This window comes from Melanerpes formicivorus, unplaced genomic scaffold (genome assembly GCF_026170545.1).
Source record: "Melanerpes formicivorus ecotype bairdi unplaced genomic scaffold, bMelFor1.0.p_v2 SCAF_22, whole genome shotgun sequence".
NCBI lineage: Eukaryota > Metazoa > Chordata > Aves > Piciformes > Picidae > Melanerpes > Melanerpes formicivorus.
The window spans coordinates 10,888,870-10,909,323 of NW_027142374.1; the positions used below are offsets into that span (position 1 = coordinate 10,888,870).

The 20,454-nt window shown below is 44.7% G+C and overlaps 1 protein-coding gene across 4 annotated transcripts in view; it reads left to right on the forward strand.

Moving 5' to 3' along the window:
• Positions 1-1,955: 1,955 nt before the first annotated feature.
• IL1RAPL2 (interleukin 1 receptor accessory protein like 2) overlaps positions 1,956-20,454 on the forward strand; it is a 399,620-nt gene continuing 381,121 nt past the window's right edge. Inside the window, exons 1-4 of one of the 4 annotated variants that reach the window (XM_068152163.1) lie at positions 1,956-2,793; positions 3,544-3,600; positions 5,628-5,715; positions 5,810-5,943. The gene's annotated coding sequence lies outside the window, so the exon portion shown is untranslated. Of the gene's footprint in view, positions 2,794-3,465; positions 3,601-5,627; positions 5,716-5,809; positions 5,944-13,168; positions 13,461-20,454 lie in introns of those variants that run through there. The other 3 variants (XM_068152165.1, XM_068152164.1, XM_068152166.1) reach the window with 3 other exon arrangements.

A 20,454-nucleotide genomic window follows, 5' to 3' on the forward strand; every position in this document is an offset into this window, starting at 1 on the left:
TTTTGTTCATTTCTATGATTGTTGCTGCACTTCATTGATGTTTATTTTTACTTTCTGGTACTTGCTAGAAGATTCTCACCGCTGGAACAAAAGTGATGGAAATATTTAATGCATGACCTTATTTATCTTTAGATATTAGTGGAAGTAGGATAAATGACTGCACATTTGACTTTGTTCTAAAATTGATTACAGCTCTTTTGCATGCTTCAGATTATCTGGGGTATTTCAGTCACGCATATGATTTAGTTATCTTGTGGCTCTGAGTCGTACCTGCGACTCCGGAGCCTGGGAGAATTGGATACATTTAGTACAAACTGGCAGAGTAGGGATGAATTCCAGATAGGCAGAGAAAAGTAGGTCGAGCTACTTGGTGCAGTTTGCATTGACTTTTACAAACCCAGGACTAGATTCTGATCTGTACGTTAGAACTAACTCCACTCAGTAGTTACCAAAGAAATAGCCAGGCTTACAAGCTGTGGTCATTTAGGCAGACCAAAACCTGTTGCTTCATTTTGGCAGTAGGTTTGGGCATGAGATATCCTGGACAGATGATCTCTGTGCATGTTCAGAAGCTCTGTAGCTCAGATAGCTCTGTCATATCTGCATTTACTATGTCCTGTGTGGGACAGTGTGAACATGCTGCTTCAAACTGCCTCTGTTGGCAAATCTGGATGACAGTTTGATTCAAAGCCCTCCTGTGCTACCGAGCTCTGAATCTGGCCATCTTTAGTGGCACCTTTCATGTCTAATATTGTTGGTAGGCAATTCCTCATTGCACTGAGAAGCAGAATTGACAGCTGGCTTCTTGTATGTGGCGGATCTGATTTGCCAGGAGCATAGCCAGTAGTTCACAAGAAGCGATTATCCTTTTTCTGCTACTGTACAGCTAAATTTTCATCAGTGAAGCTCCTGTCCCATAGAGACCTTTGAACAGAAAGTTACTATATTTCCATACCTCTTTTTTTTTTCCTTTGTAAGGGAGCAATATTCTTAATAAAACAAGAACCAGCTGAAGAGGAGAAGGGTGAAATGCCGCATGTCTCAACCCATTCTGCTTAGTACTGAACACAGACATCTCTTGAATGCAGAAGGTGTCAGAAATAACTCTAGTGGGGTGTTTTTTTTCCCCAGTCAGCTAGTTTACAGAGAGGAGTAGCAGGTGAATTCAATGTGCTGGAATTGTTGGACATTTTAATTTTCAAATGCAGCCAAACAATGATTTTTGATCATCAGTGTCACTAACATTCTTACTAAATACAAAGAAAATCATTCAGAGTTCTTGACTTTGCATCTGACTGCTAAAATCAGTGAATTGGAAATCACTCTTCGCTCCCAGTTTTGAACCTTTTGCTACACGTGAGTCATGTCACCCAAAATAGCCTTCCCATGGAGTATTCATCTTATCCATCTGGTAGTGCAAATAGTTGAAGGAAGGACTCAAAATAACAAGAAAACTGTTTACCTTTCCAAATAGGATAAGGAATTACTTTCTTGCCTCTTTACAGCAGCTCAAACATTTACACAAACTTGTTAAGCTGCTTAGAGAGAGGGTTGTTTGTCTAGGTAATGCTTCTTTGGTAAGTTAAGCTGCAAGGAAAGCAGATGCTTGACTTCATGGAATTTGGGGGATCCTGGAGTAATTGCCTCTGGGGGAATTTAAGTAAATTAATGGAGAGATTCTGCTTGCTTTCCTTCTATGTCTTCATTTTGAGCAAGTTATTCCTTCTCTGTGCAGATGGGTCTGTGCAATACTCATAAGGAAGTAATTTAATTATGTAAAGCTGCTCCAGGTAAATGTTATTTACAGATGACTGAAAAATTTTGGATTATACTCATTTGCCAAGAATAACCTCCCTCTTTTCACTCTTGGCAGAGGTGTTTTAGTCATCATCAAGGTAAGCTACAGATTGTATACTGCTGTCTGCATCTTTTTACCCATTTTGACTGTTTTCTTTGTGATTTTTAAATGGCAACCCTGCAGGCACTGTGCACATAATTGAAGTAAGCAATCTGCTTGTTTATCCCTGTTTTCCATTAATTAGATATGTGCAATGTTAATTTTCTACTGAAAAACATGAGATGACATGCTAAGGAGATGAACGTGCTTTCCCTCACAAGGCTGAACTGTCAATGTTGCAGGAGACCTCTCCAGAGCAGGGACACAGCAGTGTTTGTAGGCATCTCAATTTGGGGTGGACAGTGAGCAGAGGGTGAACAAGCTGCACTGGAAGAGACTAGAGGAGTAACTCAAGAGGTTCCCATGGTCCTTTGGGTGTGCCGCAGGCTGGATGCACTGGAGGGTGAATGCACATCCATAGGACACTGCGAAGCTGTGGTTTGTCCCTGGAGGGTGTGAAATGGTGCTCCTCTGCCTGAGCTGGGCTCACAGTTGCATTGATATTCCTGCATGCTTTTCTGTAGTCACATTTCTTTTTTCCTACTTTGTTCACTGCTGACTTAATAGCTCAAATCTTTACTTTTGTAAATAATCAAGGTGCAGCCCCTAATCTGAATAGTTACTGTCTAAAGGTACTGCTATTTGCTAAGGGATCTCTGTGGTTCCCAGAGACAATTTTATTCTGAAATGGCCCAGCTCTGCAGTGGCAGCATGCTCAAAACAGGCTAGTGATCAGCTGTCGGATTCAGACAGGAACTGAAGAATCTGCCCAGAGTGATCTTCCTAAGAAGAAATCAGAGATCATAATCTGACAGGCAAAGCAAACGTTTCAGCCTACCCACTAATGGGAGGAGGAGAAAGGGAACAGCCTTAGCTCTGAGTGTGCAGAAGGGCAGGTAAGTGGAGAATTTTAAGGAATGGGTCAGTGAAAATTGATCTCTTATCTAAGTCATGAGGCAATCACAAGGAAAGTCTTTGGAACTAGAAGAAACTAGTGCTGGTTTTTGAGGTTATACTGTTGCAGCAAGGTCACCAAGCTGGATGAATATCCCTTAAGAATTCTGCTGCCTCTGGAAGATATTCAATCTTTCTTTCCCAGTTTGTGCAGCATCAAGTGCTGTGTAAAGCATCCTGGCTGTTGTAATTTAGTAGCCTGCTCTTGGTGTCTGGGTGAAGAGCCTGTAGGGAAGAGCCTTACCCGGGAAGACAACTTGCTGACCTCCTGGCTGAGTCCCCAGGATCCACCAACAAAGCAAGCTGAGCATTTTCCCACTGGTTTTGTGAGCTTGAAGCCCATTGCTTTTTACAGAAAAGGATAAATAAGTGGTTCTTGGAAGCTAATGGCCTCTTTTGTCTGTATATATATATATATGTATGCCTCTGCAGCCCTGTAGCAACCTCCCTGATGTCAGACCAGCCTTGTAGACACTCACATTAATGAGCTATTGCATGCTAACTCTCTGCCCAGCCCACACTCTTCCCTCTCTCGTTCCCTCTGTCCCTCTTGCTCAGAATCGTTTTTCTTTTGCTTGCTTGTTGCTTGCCTGCAGTAATGGGTGTATGCCCTCTGGCTCACTGGGACTCTGGCAGTAAATCATATATTTGAATTTTTTTGTTTCTTTCTTTCTTTTTACATCCTGGAGCAGCTGCTCTGCTTAGTTTGAAGCAGAATAAAAGACCTATAAATGGGGAGAATCCTGAAGGTAAGTACTTCACTGTGAACTTAATGTCAAGGTATAGTACACATAGTAGCTTTTACAGAGACCATTTAAAAACTGTTATCCACTGTGTATTTTAAAGGCAGGATATAATTCACACAACTGATTGACTGCCCTTGAACACTCATTCTTGCTCTACAATTTTTATTTTTAAGAAACCTTGATCTGAGGACTTCTGAGAACGTTGTATATTGTGTTCATCACCTTTAGTAGATTACTTCTGCTGCCTGCGTTGTGCCAGTTTTGTGGTGACAATGAGGCAGAGAAAGGAATGGCAAAGTCTATCAGAGAAACAGTGGAAAAGTCACTTCTGTAAATCTGAGGAGTCCTTCAAAATTCTCTTCCCTTTTCACTGTGAAAAGTGTTATTTCTGTTATTTCTCCTGGTTCTGATTATTCCAAGCAGGACATGATTCAGTGACCTCAGATCCCTGAAGTCAGCATGACACTGTCTTAGTCCCTCTCCAAGGAACAGAGAAGTTACAACAACCTTCAGGGTACCACTGATAGGCAAAGCATTGCCGTTCTGATGGCAATCCAGAGTTGCTAAGTTTCTGAGTCCAGAGATTTAACACAAAGATTTAGGAAGAGAACTGGACTTGAAATGTACTTCAGTCAATGGTCTGTAGCTTTCAAGTCAGGCTTGCTCTTGAATGTATTGTTGCAGTAGTCTTTAAATTGAGTCATCCTCACAGCATCTCTGTTAAAATTATGATGCTTTCCTGTAACCCTTTTCTTGTCACCCTTTTCCTGTCTCTGTTCCCATCAGTCCCCACACACACTCTCTGCATTTTCCTTGGTGTTTACAGAGTTTGGTGTTTGACCAATGCTGTCTTCATTCCTCCAGAGAAGTGTTGATGGGTTTGCTCATGGGGTGGGGTATCTGAGCAGCTCCTGCAACCTGAGGGCTCTTAATGAACAACCTCTCTGGGGCTCTTCAAATATGCCAATCACCATAATCCTTTCATAAAGCAAGATTTTAGCTCATTTTCATACCTGATCTGCTTCCACTTCCCCTTATGTAGTCATGAGAGATACCAACCTGGGTTTCTCCACCAGGTTGCACTCAGTTCTTCACTTTTCAGTTGCTTTTATCGTGTTCCCATCTCCTCACCATTTCACACATCCCCTTTCACTCCTCTTCATGATGTTCCCTGGCTCAGCAAAGAGCTCACTCTTTCCTAACACCTGCCCTTTTCTTGAGTCTTGGGACATGTCCATCTCTGAAAAGGTTTTGGACTGTAGAGTTTACACTGCAAAGAATGTTTCTTTGTTCTTCTGAAGCCCTTTAAGTCGATGCTGTGGTTCTTCTACCTGAGCTGGGGCTGTCTCTGATGTCCCATTCCAAGACAGCTCACGTATCTGCTTTGCTCTGGTGTCTGGTGCAATACATTGATTTCCAAACACTGGTTTCTTGCAGTTTGATGCCAGCTGCACACTGGAGGTTTGATGGAGGTGGAGGCTGGAGAGCACAAGCAGTGTGTGCCTGCACAGAGCAGGCATATCTATGCACTTGTCTTCCACCTGTTTTCTACCAGGGAATATTAATACTCAAAATAGAAATGAAAGAAGTAGTTTCAGCATGCATGTTCTGTTTCTTTTAAGGCAGGCCATAACTCTACTGTGCTTGATATTTCCAGGTACTGGCATTTTTACATAGGTAAGAAACCCTCAAGTCTGGAATACACTGAACAGCTTCTTACAGAAATTCAAGCCAATTTTAGAATATTACCGTGCTGTCACAAGCCAAAAGCATTGGCAATCAAAGGTGTTTTTGAAGCTGTTAGCTCCAGTTCCACTGACTTGTTTTGGTTGGTTGTTTGGGGTTTTTTTTGTGTCTTTGATAACACTCATTGCTTTTGAGAAAATGAACTCACTGACAGCTTGGAGGGCAGGACTGGCTTAGGCATAGTGAAAAAAACCAACCAAATGCTGTATCTAAAGCCACTGTTTAGTCTTTGAATCTGAGATTAAATCATATCCCTTTATTTCCATGAATGTTTCTCATCACAGATGTACTGTGCTTTAGAATGCATACACAACAGAGGATGACAGAGCCCAAAATGTCCTGAAAAGTGTTTATTCCTGGGCATTAAAACAGGTAAGGCTGGAAAAAATATTTCAGCATATCTTTGCTTTATTGACTGCTGCCAATATGTTTTACTGTTCTATTTTTTTCCTCATCTCATCCAAAGTATAGGATTCCACTGATGCTTAGAGAGACCTCGAATTATTAACACCAGATTTGAATAACTGATGTGATAAAAGAGAGGACTACCCAAACAGGTCGTGCTGGAGCAGCCTGCCAGGTGAATGGATGGTTATGCAGGTGTGTAAGTGTGGAGTAGCTTTTTCTTGCCAAATGTATTTCATTATGTAGACCTCAGAAAAATGAACAAACCTCTTTTCTACAAAATACTACCTTGCATAAAAGCTAGGGCATCTTTATGCCTGTATTTGCCCACGAGGTGAAGCAAGGGCCTGAGAAAGGGTCTTGGCACGTGAGCCTTTTCATGCTTCTGAGGCCTGAGCTCAAAGGAGCCAAACTAGACTCCTACACCTCCCTTCTCCAACCCTCCCCACCTGGAACCTGGCATGAGCTACCCTACCCAGGAGCTGTGCTGCTGTGGCTGCACAACACGGGTCATTTAACATGTTTGGCTCTTCCTATGCTCTCTGGCAGCCCCATCCTGACTGCAGCATGTGAGTGGGCAAAGCCAGGCAGGACCCTTGTGCAGACATAAGTGGGGACAGCAGAATTCTGCTTTTGGATGTGTCAGGCTAGCCCAGTGCTTCTTCTTGAGTTGAAGCCCATTATCTTTCTGGGAAGCAAAAGTATCAGACTCTAGAATTTAACCTTGAATTTCACATTTTAGTGATAGTGCTGGACAGCTGGAAAAAGAGACCCTTCTTCTCAGTTTAATCCACCCTTTATCTGTGAACAACACTTAGAGTTGATTATTATTATTTTTACCACATTTCTCCCTGCCCTGAAACTCCATTTCACTTTTGTCTGAAGAAGCATTTTTCTTTTTCTCTTGCCAGCTGACCTGGAAAATCCACTATTCAATGAGCTATAAGCTACCCCATGTATGTGTAGCCTCTGTCCTGAAAAGTAATTTGTGGGTTTTTTTGATATCAGTCCAGAGTTTCAGACCGTTTGTTGTAACCTTCCCTTTATTGTTGTGATTTGCTCTCTTCTGTGGCCTGAAATGTGGTAATCTGAACATCATAGAAATGCAAAATAGTACAATTCTTACAAATATATTTAAGACTTCTCTTGTTTACTATAAACACAAGGAAGTAAAGAAAATGCTGTACTAATTTCCACTTCTCTTGAAGCGCCATCGAAAAACGGAGACGGGAAAATAAATCTGTAATAGGAAACCATAGAAGAGCACCATCAGTATTTGTTGATCTCTAGGCTTTATTTTCTTGTGCTTTTGAAACCAGGTTTTTCAAACCATCCACTTGCAGAAATTTGCATTTTATGAGGACAAAGTTACAAATATGATGAGATCATTTTAGGTAACTTACCTCTTTTTCCTCAGCTTGTGGCATCTAAAACTAACCGTGCTTGTCATCCCCTCAGTAATTTCTCATCATTGAAGTTAAAATATAATCTAAGTTTGCACCAAATGAGCTGTTCCAAGATGAGTTTGCCAAACTCTGCAATGCAGTGGGATTTCTGCAATTATGATTAGATAATGCCAAACAAAAATGATTTGTGGAATACAAGTGAATCCAACGTTGATTAGCTTCTCTAAACCCCACAAGAGGTTAGAAGCACAACTTGCATTTAATCTTTAGTCTCCGTGTCTCTGCCAACCACAGTTTTGCTGGTAGATAGAACACAACTGAAAGGGGGTAAAGGCAGGAGAAACAAGGGGCCGATCGATGTCTTTTCTATTATTAGGGGCTGATCTGCTTTAGGATGTTGTTGATGCTCACCACAAGTTTCAGAACTGCTGGCTCAATTGCTTCTGTAGCTATGTCCCATCCAGAGGACAGAAATCACCAGGAGGAGACTTTGTGTGTTTGTATATGCTTATTATTTTTACTCCTTTCCCCTACCCTGCCTTTTCCTGTCTGATTATTGGTTCCCCCATTAGAAAGTAAAATAAAAATTCAGAAGCAGCATTTGTCCCATTCCTGATGGGAAATGCAAGTGTCTTTCCACTATCTGTTAGTGGATTTTACATTCCTGCTCCACAAACTGTTCTGGCCAAGAGAACAAGCTCTCCATTTGAGCAGTTTCCCTAACAAGCTTCATAGCTATTTCCTGGATGAAGGGAAAATTAGGATTTGTTTCTGATTTTAATTAATCCCAAACAGTGCTTTTACTTCTGTTGACCATTCAAGAGAGAGAGGTAAATAGTCAGCATGCTGTGTCTTTTTACTTTTACAGAAATATAATGCCTACTGCATGAAGATGTTACCTCTGCTGTAAGGCTGTTAGTCTTTGGGAACCAGAATTCTTATTTTCCAATCCACATACTTATGCAGAGCAGTCACTCCTCTTAGACTCTACATGCAAAATGCTTAATAATTTTATCTTCAGCTTTCAAGCATAAAAGTGAGAAAGTTAAGCTATTCCAAATTTAAGTACTTGTGTATGTTGTTGGTATCAAATATGATTACTGCTTGGAAGATAGTACATTTATCTTTCACTTGAAATAACCCAGATGAATGTCAGATGCAAAATGATTTTTGAAATCTTGGCATTTACTGCTGCTTTATACTGTCTGCATGCGACTTCAGCAAACAGCAGTGACATTATTGTGTGAGTCCCTCCAACTGAAGGGAACTGGCACCCTATTAAAACTCCCTCTTTGCAGTGCTGAACTGGAAATATGTTACTCTGCAGCTCTGTGTTTATCTGCTGACAAGCGGTGATCAGAATCATGGTTGCTTCCAGCCAGGCAGGATTTTCTCCTTGTCAGTTTCTTCCTTCCTGTAGCTAATCCTTCATCCGGTGTTATCCAGCCACTGATGTCCTCCTCACTCCTTTCACATCAGGCTCTCTTTTCTTTGGCTTTTGTCCCGTGTAAATGCAGCCCTGCCAACTCTCTCTGTGATGAGCTCCCTTCCGTGCTCTGCTGTTGCAGCATCAGCATCTCACATCCTTGTGGATCAGCGCTTCCGCCTCTCTCTGCTCCAGCAATGTGGGTGCTGCTGGCAGAGCAGCCTGTGGAGAGCATGGGGCCCTGGGTAGCAGGATGCAGTGTGGTTGGAAGTGGTGGATGCAGCATGGGAGTGGGTGATGCTGCAGAGCAGGTCTGTCACTGTAACCTGGTCTTAGGGAGGCTGGATGCTTGTGCCTGGCTGCAGTGGGGTAGTCTACCAGCTTCGCATCACTGTCTGCTGAAATTAATTCTTGGAAAGGGTTGTTGTTGTTTTCAGAGAGATGGACTTAGCTTTCAGCCTTATTTCCTCTTGCTTATGGTGGTCATCACATGGTCTTTTCTGAGCTGGAGCATACATGCACACACACACACATAGTTCCACATGTGGCTGTATTTCCCAAAGGTCAGACCTGAATCTGTGCTGCTATATACAAAAGAACAGTTAATAAATGGGATTTTGCACAGCTATAAATTCTCTCATCCTGTCATCTTCCTGTTCTGGCAAGAAAGATGTGAGAATCATGTAGATTCAGAAGCAGTGGTTCATGGCAAGACTGGAGGTCTCCTGATCACAGCCATGGATGATGGCCACTTCAGAACTCGCTGTGTTAGTGGTAGGGTTTAATAGGGCAATTTATGCCCCCTCAAATTACCCTATTCATGCTGGAGGCTGCTCACTTTGTACCCCAGCTCTGCCAAGCAAGCTGCTCAGGTGGGAACTCTTTAATTTCCGCTGTTTAAAGTCAAACTAAACCTCCCCTATTTGACTGAGGAAGACAGAGTGCAAGGCTCTCAGCTGGCAGATCCATCCATCCTTGCCAGGTGAGAAATGAGCAGCTGGGAGAACAAGCTCCGCTGGTGGCATTCAGAAGAGGATGTTTGGCCACAATCTAATTGTAAGGGATGTGGGTGAGTAAATGCATAGATTAGTTAAAATTGATTAAGAAAGTGTGTCTGGGGACTTTTCCAAAGCTAACTGAAGTCAGTGGAAAAGTCTTTTTCACCGAATTTTCTGGCACTGGAGTAAAACCCTAGAATACTCCATCATGAAATAATTTCTTTAGCAGAAAGAGTGGAAAGATTTAACAAATCAAGGATTGGAAAACTAAAGGGGATTGGAGGTGATGCATTCAGTTCCTGACTCTCCACAGGCTTACTGCTTGACCTTGCTCAAGTTCATCAGTCTCTTTGGACATCCCTTTCTTGAATGGACAAGTACAATAGTGTGAATAATTTCTCTCTCTCCTCCCATTTTTATCAGCATCTCTGTTCTTTCTGTGTGCCTGCAACACACAGTGCACCTGGGATGTCTTAGCTGGATTTTCTAACCTATTTTATCACATGTATTTAAAAGAACTCACACACAGGAACAAAAGCCAAAATAGGTCTCATTACTTCTTTAATGGTATATCAGATATTAGTGTAAGGCTCAGTGCATGGCAGGCTGTTCTGACAGTTCCTCTCAAGGCTGATCTCTTCTGCTCTGTATTCAACTCCATTAACACCACACTCCTCTTTTCATTCCTGCTGAGCCCACCTAAAGACTGACAGCTGTAGATCATATTACTCTTGTCTGTGCAATGGATTGTTTTCCACAGTGGGCTGAGTTGAGATCAGAATGTGGGAAATTAAATTAGCTCTAAAAAAGTTCAGTCAGTGGTATATTCCCCTCTTCTTTATGAATAATGCATGCATTAATATAGTGTAGCACAATAATTAAGGTTTTTGACTTATTGTGAAATGCTGAAGAATGTCTAATGATCCTGCTTTATGTATTCATTTAAAGCTCAAAATAAATCCAAGGTATCATTAAGTACAGCTTTACCTAACCACATAGTTCAAAGTCCGTGGGGTGTTTTATTTCTAGGCTTTTAATCTTTTAATTCAGCTAAAAAGTGATTTTAGTAAGTGACTTGATAAATAATTTACAAAATAGCACCTTTACACTGTAATCATGCCAGGAGAAATGAAAGAGTGGCTGAAGTAGCAGAGGTTATAAATTGCAGCAAAGGTATTAGCGTCTTGGTGAAGAAGTCTACGTTACAGGGAGAAGCAAGGTCTCCTGGCAACATACCGACTCTAATTAGTGAAAAGATTTATACAGGTGGTAAAAATGGGCTAGTTTATTGGGGTTTTGTCGTATTCCTGCACTACAATAGGTTTTGCTCATTACTGTGTGCAAGAATACCTTGTGTGCGCCTGCGCCCTCCCTACGGCTAGGAAAAGTCGTCGTGTTTGGTTGTTCTTGGCCTCACCTTGCTGAACAAAGCAGCTCTATGCTGTTCATCCCCAGCACCTCCTCAAGTCAAAAGAGGTCTTAGATGATGGTTATACTCAGAGGAATCACTAAAAATGCTGCTACTTTTGTTGTCCCTGTGTGACATCTACTTCCGATTTGCTTTGTTTATGGGTAACAAGGCAATGTTTCTAATTGTTGGCTCTGCGTATGTGATAAAGACCTGAAAGCAGAGCCAAGTCTTTTCTTGGCTTTGACATCAATAATTGCAAAGATGCTGACACTGATGCGTGGCTGAGGTGGGTGTGTGTGACTGAGCAGGATTTGGCTCTCCTCAGCTGTCCTGGCTTGAGAGGAGGATGCTGAGGGGACTCAAATGTCTATGGTGAGGTTCTCTGGAGAAAGATGTTTTCCTGTGACTACCTGGATGCTACTTGCATGTTTAGGTTGTGAGCTTCTCACTGCTGCATGGCTTGGTGTTTGCAGCCTCACAGGGGTCACATGCCCTGTGACATAGTACAAGCCAGCCTAAGCAATGGCATTGTAAAGTCATGTTGCTTACATAAGTGTGATGTGAACTTACAGAAATATGGCCTGTGGTTTTTCTGCCTGCATCACAACAAACCAGGGTCCTCCTAAGACTGAGCAAAATGCAGAAGCAGATGATATTCTGCATGGAGCTATTCTGAGATATTTAAAAGTGAACAAAAACCAGCACAGGCAAACTAAAAATAACGCTAGCATGCTGTAGAAAGTATGGATGTGCCATGGCAGAAGCAGAGTTAGGGAATAGAAACCTAACCTGGTCTAATTCAAGGCAGCCTGGTGAAATCTGTGCTAATACTGGCATGAGAATGTGCAGTGAGTTTGAAAGCAGCTTCTCCCGGCTTAGTGCAAATGCTGCAACCCCTGGCCAAGCTGCACCTCTCTCCACTGAAACTGATCTGAAGCAAGTTGTGGAGGCAGCCTACTTTCAGAGCAGTGTTTGAGTGTTGTCAGAGGAATGGGAGAGCGAGCCCTGGAGCTGCAGTTGTGCTCCAAGAGGGGTGTGTATTTGTGCCCATCAGGTGCCCCGGCCCCAGGTGTGGCTGGTGTATGTTGGCACCAACTCGGAGCTGCATCAATGCTGCCTTTTCTGACCTGAGCCTTGCCAGACTGGTTTGAAGTCCTTATGTTTCTACATCCCTATCCTGGTTTCACTAGCACAGAATCATAGAATCAATTTTCTGTTTGGGAGGGCTGCATTCCTGAGAAGACTGCAGCACTCAGTTTGGTGACAAGCAAGTTGGTAAGACACTTCTGACCAGCCATGGTATGGGGGTCTCCATAGTGATCAAATTCTTCATCAGTGCTAAAACCAGAAGGAGCGAAAGCCAGGAGGAGGGAAAGCCAGGGCAGCGACCCAAGCTGGCCAGCAGAAGTATTCCATACCATAAATATCACGCTCCTTAAAAATCTGACAACCGTCTCCTGATGGTTGCCATCCCTGGAAGGTCTTGCCCATCATTCTGTTCCCAGTGCCAACTCTGCTGTTCATTGTGTTTTCACGGCAGCTGTGGTGTTCACAAGTGCTTGACATCCAGCATCCACTGCTGGGAGTGTGCACCTCACCACCAGTGCATCTCCATTGGTGATTAGAACTGGTGTGCTTTCTATTAGCATTAGTATGAATAATAAGGTTTTAAATTAATATTATATTTTAGTAAATCTCTTTCAATTCCAGCCTATGACTTGCCGTTCTTTGTCCTGAATTCCTTCCCGGGGGTGTCTCCGGGTGATAGAACAGCTGGAGGAAGACAAGCCCTTCTCTGCGCTTCCCGATTCTCCTCGGGACCTTTCCTAGCCGGAGCCCCACGGGTCCCATACCGATGTCCACAGCCCATCCCCGTCTGGTTTTAAAGGCGGCATTATGTCACTCAAGCCCCGGTGCAGAGTAGGACTGGTTGGAAGCGGAACGGGTAGGTAGAGAGCCCCCGGGGCCGGCAGCTGTGCCCGGCGGCGATGCTCTGCCTGGGCTAGCAGGGCCAGGGGGTCGGTGGGCGGGCAGCGGCGTAGAAAGACCGCAAGGGGGCGCTGCGGCGTCTTGCTGAGCGGGGCGGGCGGGCGCACCTGCCGCGTGCGGAGCCGTCGGCGCGGGGGGCAGCGGCGTCCCGCTCGCTCCTCTCTGCTCACAGCATCTCCGCTGCCCCGTTCCCCTTACAGTGGCTCCGCCGCCCATCTCCGCTTCTATCACAGCGGTTTCGCCGCCCTCTCCTCTCACAGTGGCTCCGTCGCCCGTCCGCCCCGCCGTAACTCGACTTGGGGCAGAGCCCGTTCCTCCTCCTCCGCGGCGGCGGGAAGCCGCGCTCCGCGCAGACGGGAGGTCCGCAGCCGCTCCGCCAGCCGCAGCTGCTGCCTCAGTCGCGCGGGGCCGGCCGGCCTCCCCACCCCGGCCTTGGACGGGGCTGTGCCGGCATGGAGACGTAGAGGGGAGCTACCGAGGAGGTAAGACCTGCCGTGCCGCTCTTATGCCCTTAATTTATTTTCTTTCTTGCTTTTTATTTTTTTTTTTTTTTTTTTTTTTTTATCATCCCTCTAATTCAGAAAAGTTCGGATGTAATGAACACCGTCTCCATGCCGCCCCCGCGGTGTGCGGACTAAGGGGCAACTGCTGCCGTGTCTTTTCCTCAGCCCCGGGGTGGGTGGAGGGAGGTCGGGGCATCCCGCTGCTGTGAGACGCTCCCGATGGGCTCCCGAAGGGACCTTTCCGCAGCTCCGGCTCTCCGCTGTGGGCGGGCGGCCACCCCCTCGCTCTCCGGGAGCTCTCCCGCTGGTCTCCGCCAGGAGCGGCGGCTCGCGGCCGGGGCTGTCCGTGCGGGCGCGGCGGTTCCGCGGAGCCCCGGATCGGGCCCTGCGGCTGTGGAAGCGCACGAAGTGTTCTTTGGTACGAAGGGAGGACTTGGTTAGTATCGAGGGGCTCCGCTCAGCGCCGCAAACCTGCGTGGGGGTGGCCGGGAGAAGTGTTGCTGCCAGCGGTTTAAATTAAAAATACACTCGGAGTTGGTTTTTTTGGGGAGGATGTTGCAGCTTGGTTGAGCTTGTTGAAAAGGTGCCAGTTCTTTGGGGGTATGGCCGCTCTGAGGTACTGCGGTGGTGTCCTGAACGATGGGAGACTCTGAAATCTCTAGTTTTGGGGGCAATAAAGCTTATTTATATTGAGAGTCCGATGGAAACCTGCTAAAGGGCATGAAACCTCTGTCAAGTGCTTGGTTAAGCAGCTGGTTTAAAGAGCCTGTCCCTGGTCTGCTGTCTCTAATAAGATTCACAGAATCTGAAGTTTATGGTGTAAAATGCAGAGTCTCAAAGTTACAGTAAGGTGTCTGTGCTTGGGGAAACCTCTGCTCTTGCTGGTTAAACACCCAAACTATGACTTGTACCATGAGGAAAAAAACATCCTCGCAGGAACTGGCACTTTCTTGTGCTCTTCTGCAGTGTTTATACTTTCTTGTTTATACTCTCTTGTTTTTATCCTGACTACTTAAAAAAATACCGTATTTTTAGAGCGTGCGTGGGGTTTGTGGCTGTTACGATATTGCCATCAGAGTGCACGTAGCTTAGAGACTTTTCAGAGTGTTTTCAGAGGTTGGTGCAAGGGGAGGTGAGCTGCTCTCTGTGCAGGAGTGGGGAAGAGTGTTGGGGAAGGGCTGTTTCAGAGTGCCCAGGCATCGTGTGCATGTGAGTGTCTTCATGACAGGGAGGCACTCACCCCAAGCACTTGCTGTCAGGATAGAACTGTGCAGCTGCCTGGTGGCCTGTGATATCTGTCAGATATTTCATTTGCAAGAGCAGATGACTGCCTGCCCTGCTGCTGTGTAGTGCATGGGAAGGGAATTCCCTCTGGAGGTAGTAATAGGCCAGCTTTGAGAAGGACATAGTGACTGAAAACCTTTGCGTGTGCCAGACCTGAGGCAGGAGGTGAGTCTTGGGAGGAAGCTGTTTGACAGTTGGTTAAGTTCTTGCTTTTCAGTAGAAAAGTGGCTGAGGAGAGGAGACAGAGGGAGAGGATGGGATTTGGGGCTCTGTGAGCCAGTGGGGTGTGATGCCCTTGCAGCAAACATGAGCAGTGAAGACTTTTGGCAGTTCACCATGGCACAGGCACTGCTCTTCAGGATTTGGCAAGTCTGTGCTTAAGCAAGAGCTCTAACTGGTGATGTGAAGGATGGCTTTCCAAGAAATTGCTAAGGAGCCTATGCTTATGAAGGTGTTTCTCTGTGGATAGGAGACCTCTTGCCGTGGGGTGACGGGGGCATCCTCTGACCTCCCTGCAGAGCATTTTGTGTTGCTAGGCAGCAGCTTGCTCCTCCAGCATGCTCCAGATCCAAGTCTGCAACGGGAGACCTTCCTCTACTGAACTAAAGCTTTCTAGCTGGTGGCCAAGGATGTCAGAAAGCCCATACCCTGTGCATGGGTGTGCAAGCACTCTGGCCTGCTCCTGGGCACCAGGGATGGGTTGGGAATGTGCAGGGATACCAGCTGCAGGTGAGCATGGTTTAAGAGTTTTCTGTGGACCACCCTTTTACTTACACAGTATCTGAAAGCTCACAGGAGTTTTGTCCTGAAAGTGTTTGGTGATTGATGCTTCAGCAGTAATATGTGAAGAAGGGAGAAGGTAAAATACATGCACACAAGAGGAAAGAAGGAAGATCAGATGTGCCACATTAATGCACTTGGCCAACCTCAGTCAATTTCAGTGGATACCGCACAATGCTGGAGCCCCTCTGTGTATGTGGCAACAGTCAGCTTTGTCTAAACTGCTTCGTATCTTGCAGAACAAGGCCATTGAAAGCCTTTTAATTTCCAGATGTGCTAGTCTTCTGGCTGCACTTTCAAGCAGTGCAGTAGCCAAAGCTGTTGGAAAGGTGTGTTGGGGGGACACGTCTTCTCCAAACAGAAGTCAGGTCAAAAACAAGCCTGAGAGGGTCGGGCGGGATTCATATGCTGGTGAGGTCAGCAGAAGGGCTGCTCTTGTGGCATGAATCACTTCTTACTGGGCAGGGACTGGCAGTGTAGGAGAGAGAGGAGGAGGAGGTTTCCTGATCTGGTAGCGGCTGGAGACCTGGGCCTCAGAAAAAGCTTGGTTTCATAGCTTTAAGCCCACAGGAGGCTGCAGAGGAGTGAGGAAGCAGAGGCAGGTAGGAACATACTTGCTGGGCTCAGCATCTCATGGGTGTTGTACCTTGCTACCAAATGATAAGCTCAAGCCCTGGAGGGTTTATCAGTGTCTGGAGGTGTAGGGCAGCTGCCCCATGGAAGTAACTTGTGGCTTGTTTATGGAGGCAATGTGTGGGAAGAGCCCATCAGAGATGCAGGTAGGCTGCTAGAGTGCAAAGTGGAGTAAAAGGTCAACATGTGAGGCCCATAACCTTTGGGATGTTCCTCAGGAGATAATGAGTGCATCCAGGTGAGGCTGTTTGGCTGGGATGGATTTGGTTTTTTCACATGTGCAGCCGTTTGTTCCCTGACTGACCACAGCTGTTTCCTGAGGACAGAAGGTTACATGTTAAAAGCTATCCAGTTAAGGCTGCAGGGAACAGTATCTTCTATGTAGCATTTGGAAGAGAGAGGCTCTTGGGTCAAAATTTTGTGTGTCTTGGGCTAAGATGCACTTGTGGGACAGGAAGTGGAGGAAGAGTTCTCAGGAGCGTGTCTGTGTCCTGTGCAGCCAGTCCTCCCTGCTGGCAGGGTGCTGGCTGCCAGGGCTGGTGGTGCTGACCGCTGCAGCTGAAAGCTGAGAATGTACTCCCGATGAGAAGTACAAAATAAGTGTTTATAATGTATGGACTTCTCCTGCTCTCCAAAATATTTGTGCTCTGAGAAATCTTTTACTTCAGTCTGTGGCTCAAGCTGAAAATATCAAGGGATGCTAAATCATGAACAACTATTAAAGAGCCTTAAAGAGCTGTATGGGAAGCTGTGTCTTCTCTCTGTTTCTAAGCCTTCTGCAAACAGTCTGAGTCTGAGCTGTTTATCAGGAGGTCTTTAGTGGTGGAAAGGGAAGTGAACGTTTAAACCATTTCACAAAATAAAGAGGCACTTGAAGAGGCCATTTGTTTTTCAGGGTGCCCAACTGAAAATAAATCTTTCTTTAAATAGCCTTGAAAAGAAAACAAAGAGATCTTGCCCTTGCTGAAGATGTTTTTGAATGTTGAAGAATGTTGATGGCTTTGATGGTCAGGTTTCATCTAGTACATGATCTAAGTAAGCCCACCTTGTAATCGAGGGAGGACTGGGGGTTATGTTATGTGCAGTGACAAAGTTGTTTGGGGAGAGACTGTGTTAGAAACTTTCCCAGGGGTTGTTTGGCTGCTTATTTCCAGCCCCTTTACACCCCAAAAGCACTACAGAAAGAGAGTTTCTTCCACTCCTCTTCCCACTGCTTTATGTTACAGTTAAAGTAACAAGGGTATCTGTTTGGCAGAGCAATTCTAGGCCCCATAAAACATATCTTTGCTTTTGGCTTGCATCAGAACAACCCCCTGCTGTTTAAAAGATTACTTCTGGATATTTTGTGGAAATGTTCTCTAAGCAGTTTCTCAAATTCTGGGGGCTTTGTTTGTTTGCTTGCTTAATGAAATTTTCCTTTTCACCCAGTCAAATCTGGCAAAACATATACAGGTGAAGGCCAGTCTCTGGTTATGCAAAGGACAAAAGGTCCCCATCAAGAATTATGTTTATCACTTTAAGGTGCTACGAATCGCCATAGGGTACTGTGAGATGGTGCTGAGTACAGTGAGAGCAACTTACCTTTCCTGATGGCAGAGCTAAGTGGTCTCTGTCTTGTGTCCCTGGAATTGCGTTTTTTAGGTGGAAAACTGTGGAATGGTGTCTTACAGGAAACTTAACAGCTGCTATGTTATCTTTTTCTGTTAATTCTGCCTTATTTGAGTGCTACGTATTTGTTAGGGAAGCAAGTGGTCACAAATGAGATCAAGGAATGAAATTCTAAGAACATTGCATGCAGAGTTGTATTCTCTCAGTGCTGTTTTCATTAATGTGCAGGAATGAATTGGGGCAGGTTTGCCAGGAATAGTGCAAATATTGTTACTGTGTAAATATTGCAGAGCCGTGAATGTCTATAGGAGCAGATATAAAGTCAATACGGCTGACACTTGTAACAACTGCCGTCCCTCTTCTCTGTGATCCCAGAAAGATAACTGTTTTAAGATGCAGTAAAATCAGTTTCTCTATGAAAGCAAGGAGCATTTCAGCATGCAGTCTAAAATCCAGTTCTGTTTTGCGCTGAGCATCTCCGTAATGAGCCTCGAGGAATACAAGGGGAGCAGAAGAAGTGGTGCGAGCGGGAAGAGGAGTGTTATGCCATCTTTCAGGATCGAGACCTCCCTTTGAACTATCTCCCTCTCCATTTTTAATAGCTTTTCTACAAAAGCTGCTTGGGGAGCAAGGTTAGTACGAGTATGAAAGAAGAAAATCATCTAATCTTTTGGCTTAATAATGCTTTTGTGTAGGCTGCTGTGAATTGGACAGACTTCCTTATTGATACAAGAGCAGTGAGTGAGTTTTGAAATTGGTGTAGGTGAGAATAGACTTTTCTCGTCTTTTTTAATCTCAAACATCTTCTCATTTTGTGGTTGAGGCTCTGTGGAGGAGACCAGTGATCACTGGCAAGATTGCCTAAAGTACTTAGGAGCCAAAGGCCATGACCTGAGTGGTGGTGTTTGCTCTGGGTGTCAGAGACTGAAAAGCCAGTCAGATGAAGCCACAGGCTTTCCAAGATTTGCAGGGTTTATCAGCAACTGTGATGCCTAAGAGTTCTCACCAGCAACTTGTTTATTTTCCCTGGAGAGCTGAAAATCAGGGTTCAAAGTCCATTTTTCCCGAGTGGAGCTTCTCTGTAGCCCAGGGTGGGCTGGCTGAACTGGGTCCTTTAGAGTAGCTTCCAAGTTCATCCCAGCCAGAAAGTCTGACCTCTGGGGATGGTGCCCAGTGACCTTCTTGGTGTGGGGAAGCGTACGTGGTCGTCTGTGGCTTCTCTTCCCTTGTGGGTGGCTGTGATTACTGCTGCAGCTTACTCTGCTTAGGAGCTGTCTGGCTGTTACTGCATCAGTTCTAGGACTTAGGCTGATACAAACTGATTTTTAAAATCACTTCCCTTTCCCTGGTACTAGTGTACATGTTTAGCTTTCCAGGTGTACAGTAGCTTCCTATTCTTTCCCGCAGCTGGCTTGTCTGTAAACTTTTAAGTACTTCTGCAGAGTGGTAAGAGGCTGAGCACCACTCTGGAAACCTAAACTCTCTGGCTCTGGCGATCTTTACACTGCCTACGGTACTTTGTGTTGCCTGAAGTACTGTATTGATTAAAGCACACTCTGCAGAAGTAAATATATGCAGAATATTAATAGCTCGTACTCCAGGGGAAAAAAGGTCTGTAAATTAATAGATTCATTTTGTTGACCTCATAAACCATGTAAGCTTGAAGTACAACTGTAATCCTCCTCCCACAACATTTATTTCACATCAAATGTCTATAAAAATGCTGGACTGCTCAAATCTAAAAGCTGTGATAGTGAACAAGTATATCCATATATGCTAGGATGTATAGTCAGAATATTGCAAAGATAAGGCTGGAATGGCAGTTCTCTGTAGAATCCAGGCTAGTGCTAAATCAGTACAGCCTTGATGCTGCAGCTGGGCATCAGGCTTAAAAAAGAATAGCTAACTTTATGGCTTCTTTTTTGTTCTTCTTGTTCCTCCTTGCAGTTGCTTTGTGCATTTCCAAAGGAAGGAGTTGCGGCAATAAGGGAAGAGTATGATTTAGGGATTTAAAATCCAATTTGAAGATGTAATGAACTTGAATTCTGTGTGAGTGAGTTGCTTAGGGAATCGAGGTCAGTGTGTGGTGTGAGCTGATATTACATGATCTGCTAATCAGTGCTGAGTACTTCTTTGGTTCATGAATCTGTTAAGGTGGGCTGCTCAGGTCTTGCAGAATTTTCTTAGTAAAGATTTTGATGAGTACATATGTCATATGCCCATCAAAAACCCTTCTGGTTAGCATTTTGATTCAATAGGTGTTGGAATCTTTATCTGTATTTGGATTATTCTGATTCTCACTTTTTTTTTTTTGGCCATAAATGAGCACTGCTTTACACAGTGGATCAGAAAGTTGTTGCAGGAAAAGGTTCTTGTGCTAATGAACACAGGATTTTCTATCTACAGGGCAAACCAGCAGCTTGTTCATAGTGTTGAGCCTGATTGCCTGAACATGACTAAAATCACTTCTACTCTTTGCAGCCAGAAATGTTAATGGGAGAAATTACTGTGTAGAGGCCAGCCACAGTAATTTGCTTTTGTGCCTGCTACTGAAGCTCTTTTTTTTTTGGTTTTCATGTTAGGGAGCAAGATACCTCTTAAAGCTTTAAGCTGCCATTCTTGCTATCTTCTGTCAACTTTTTCAGGGAAACACTGCAATCTTTCAAGC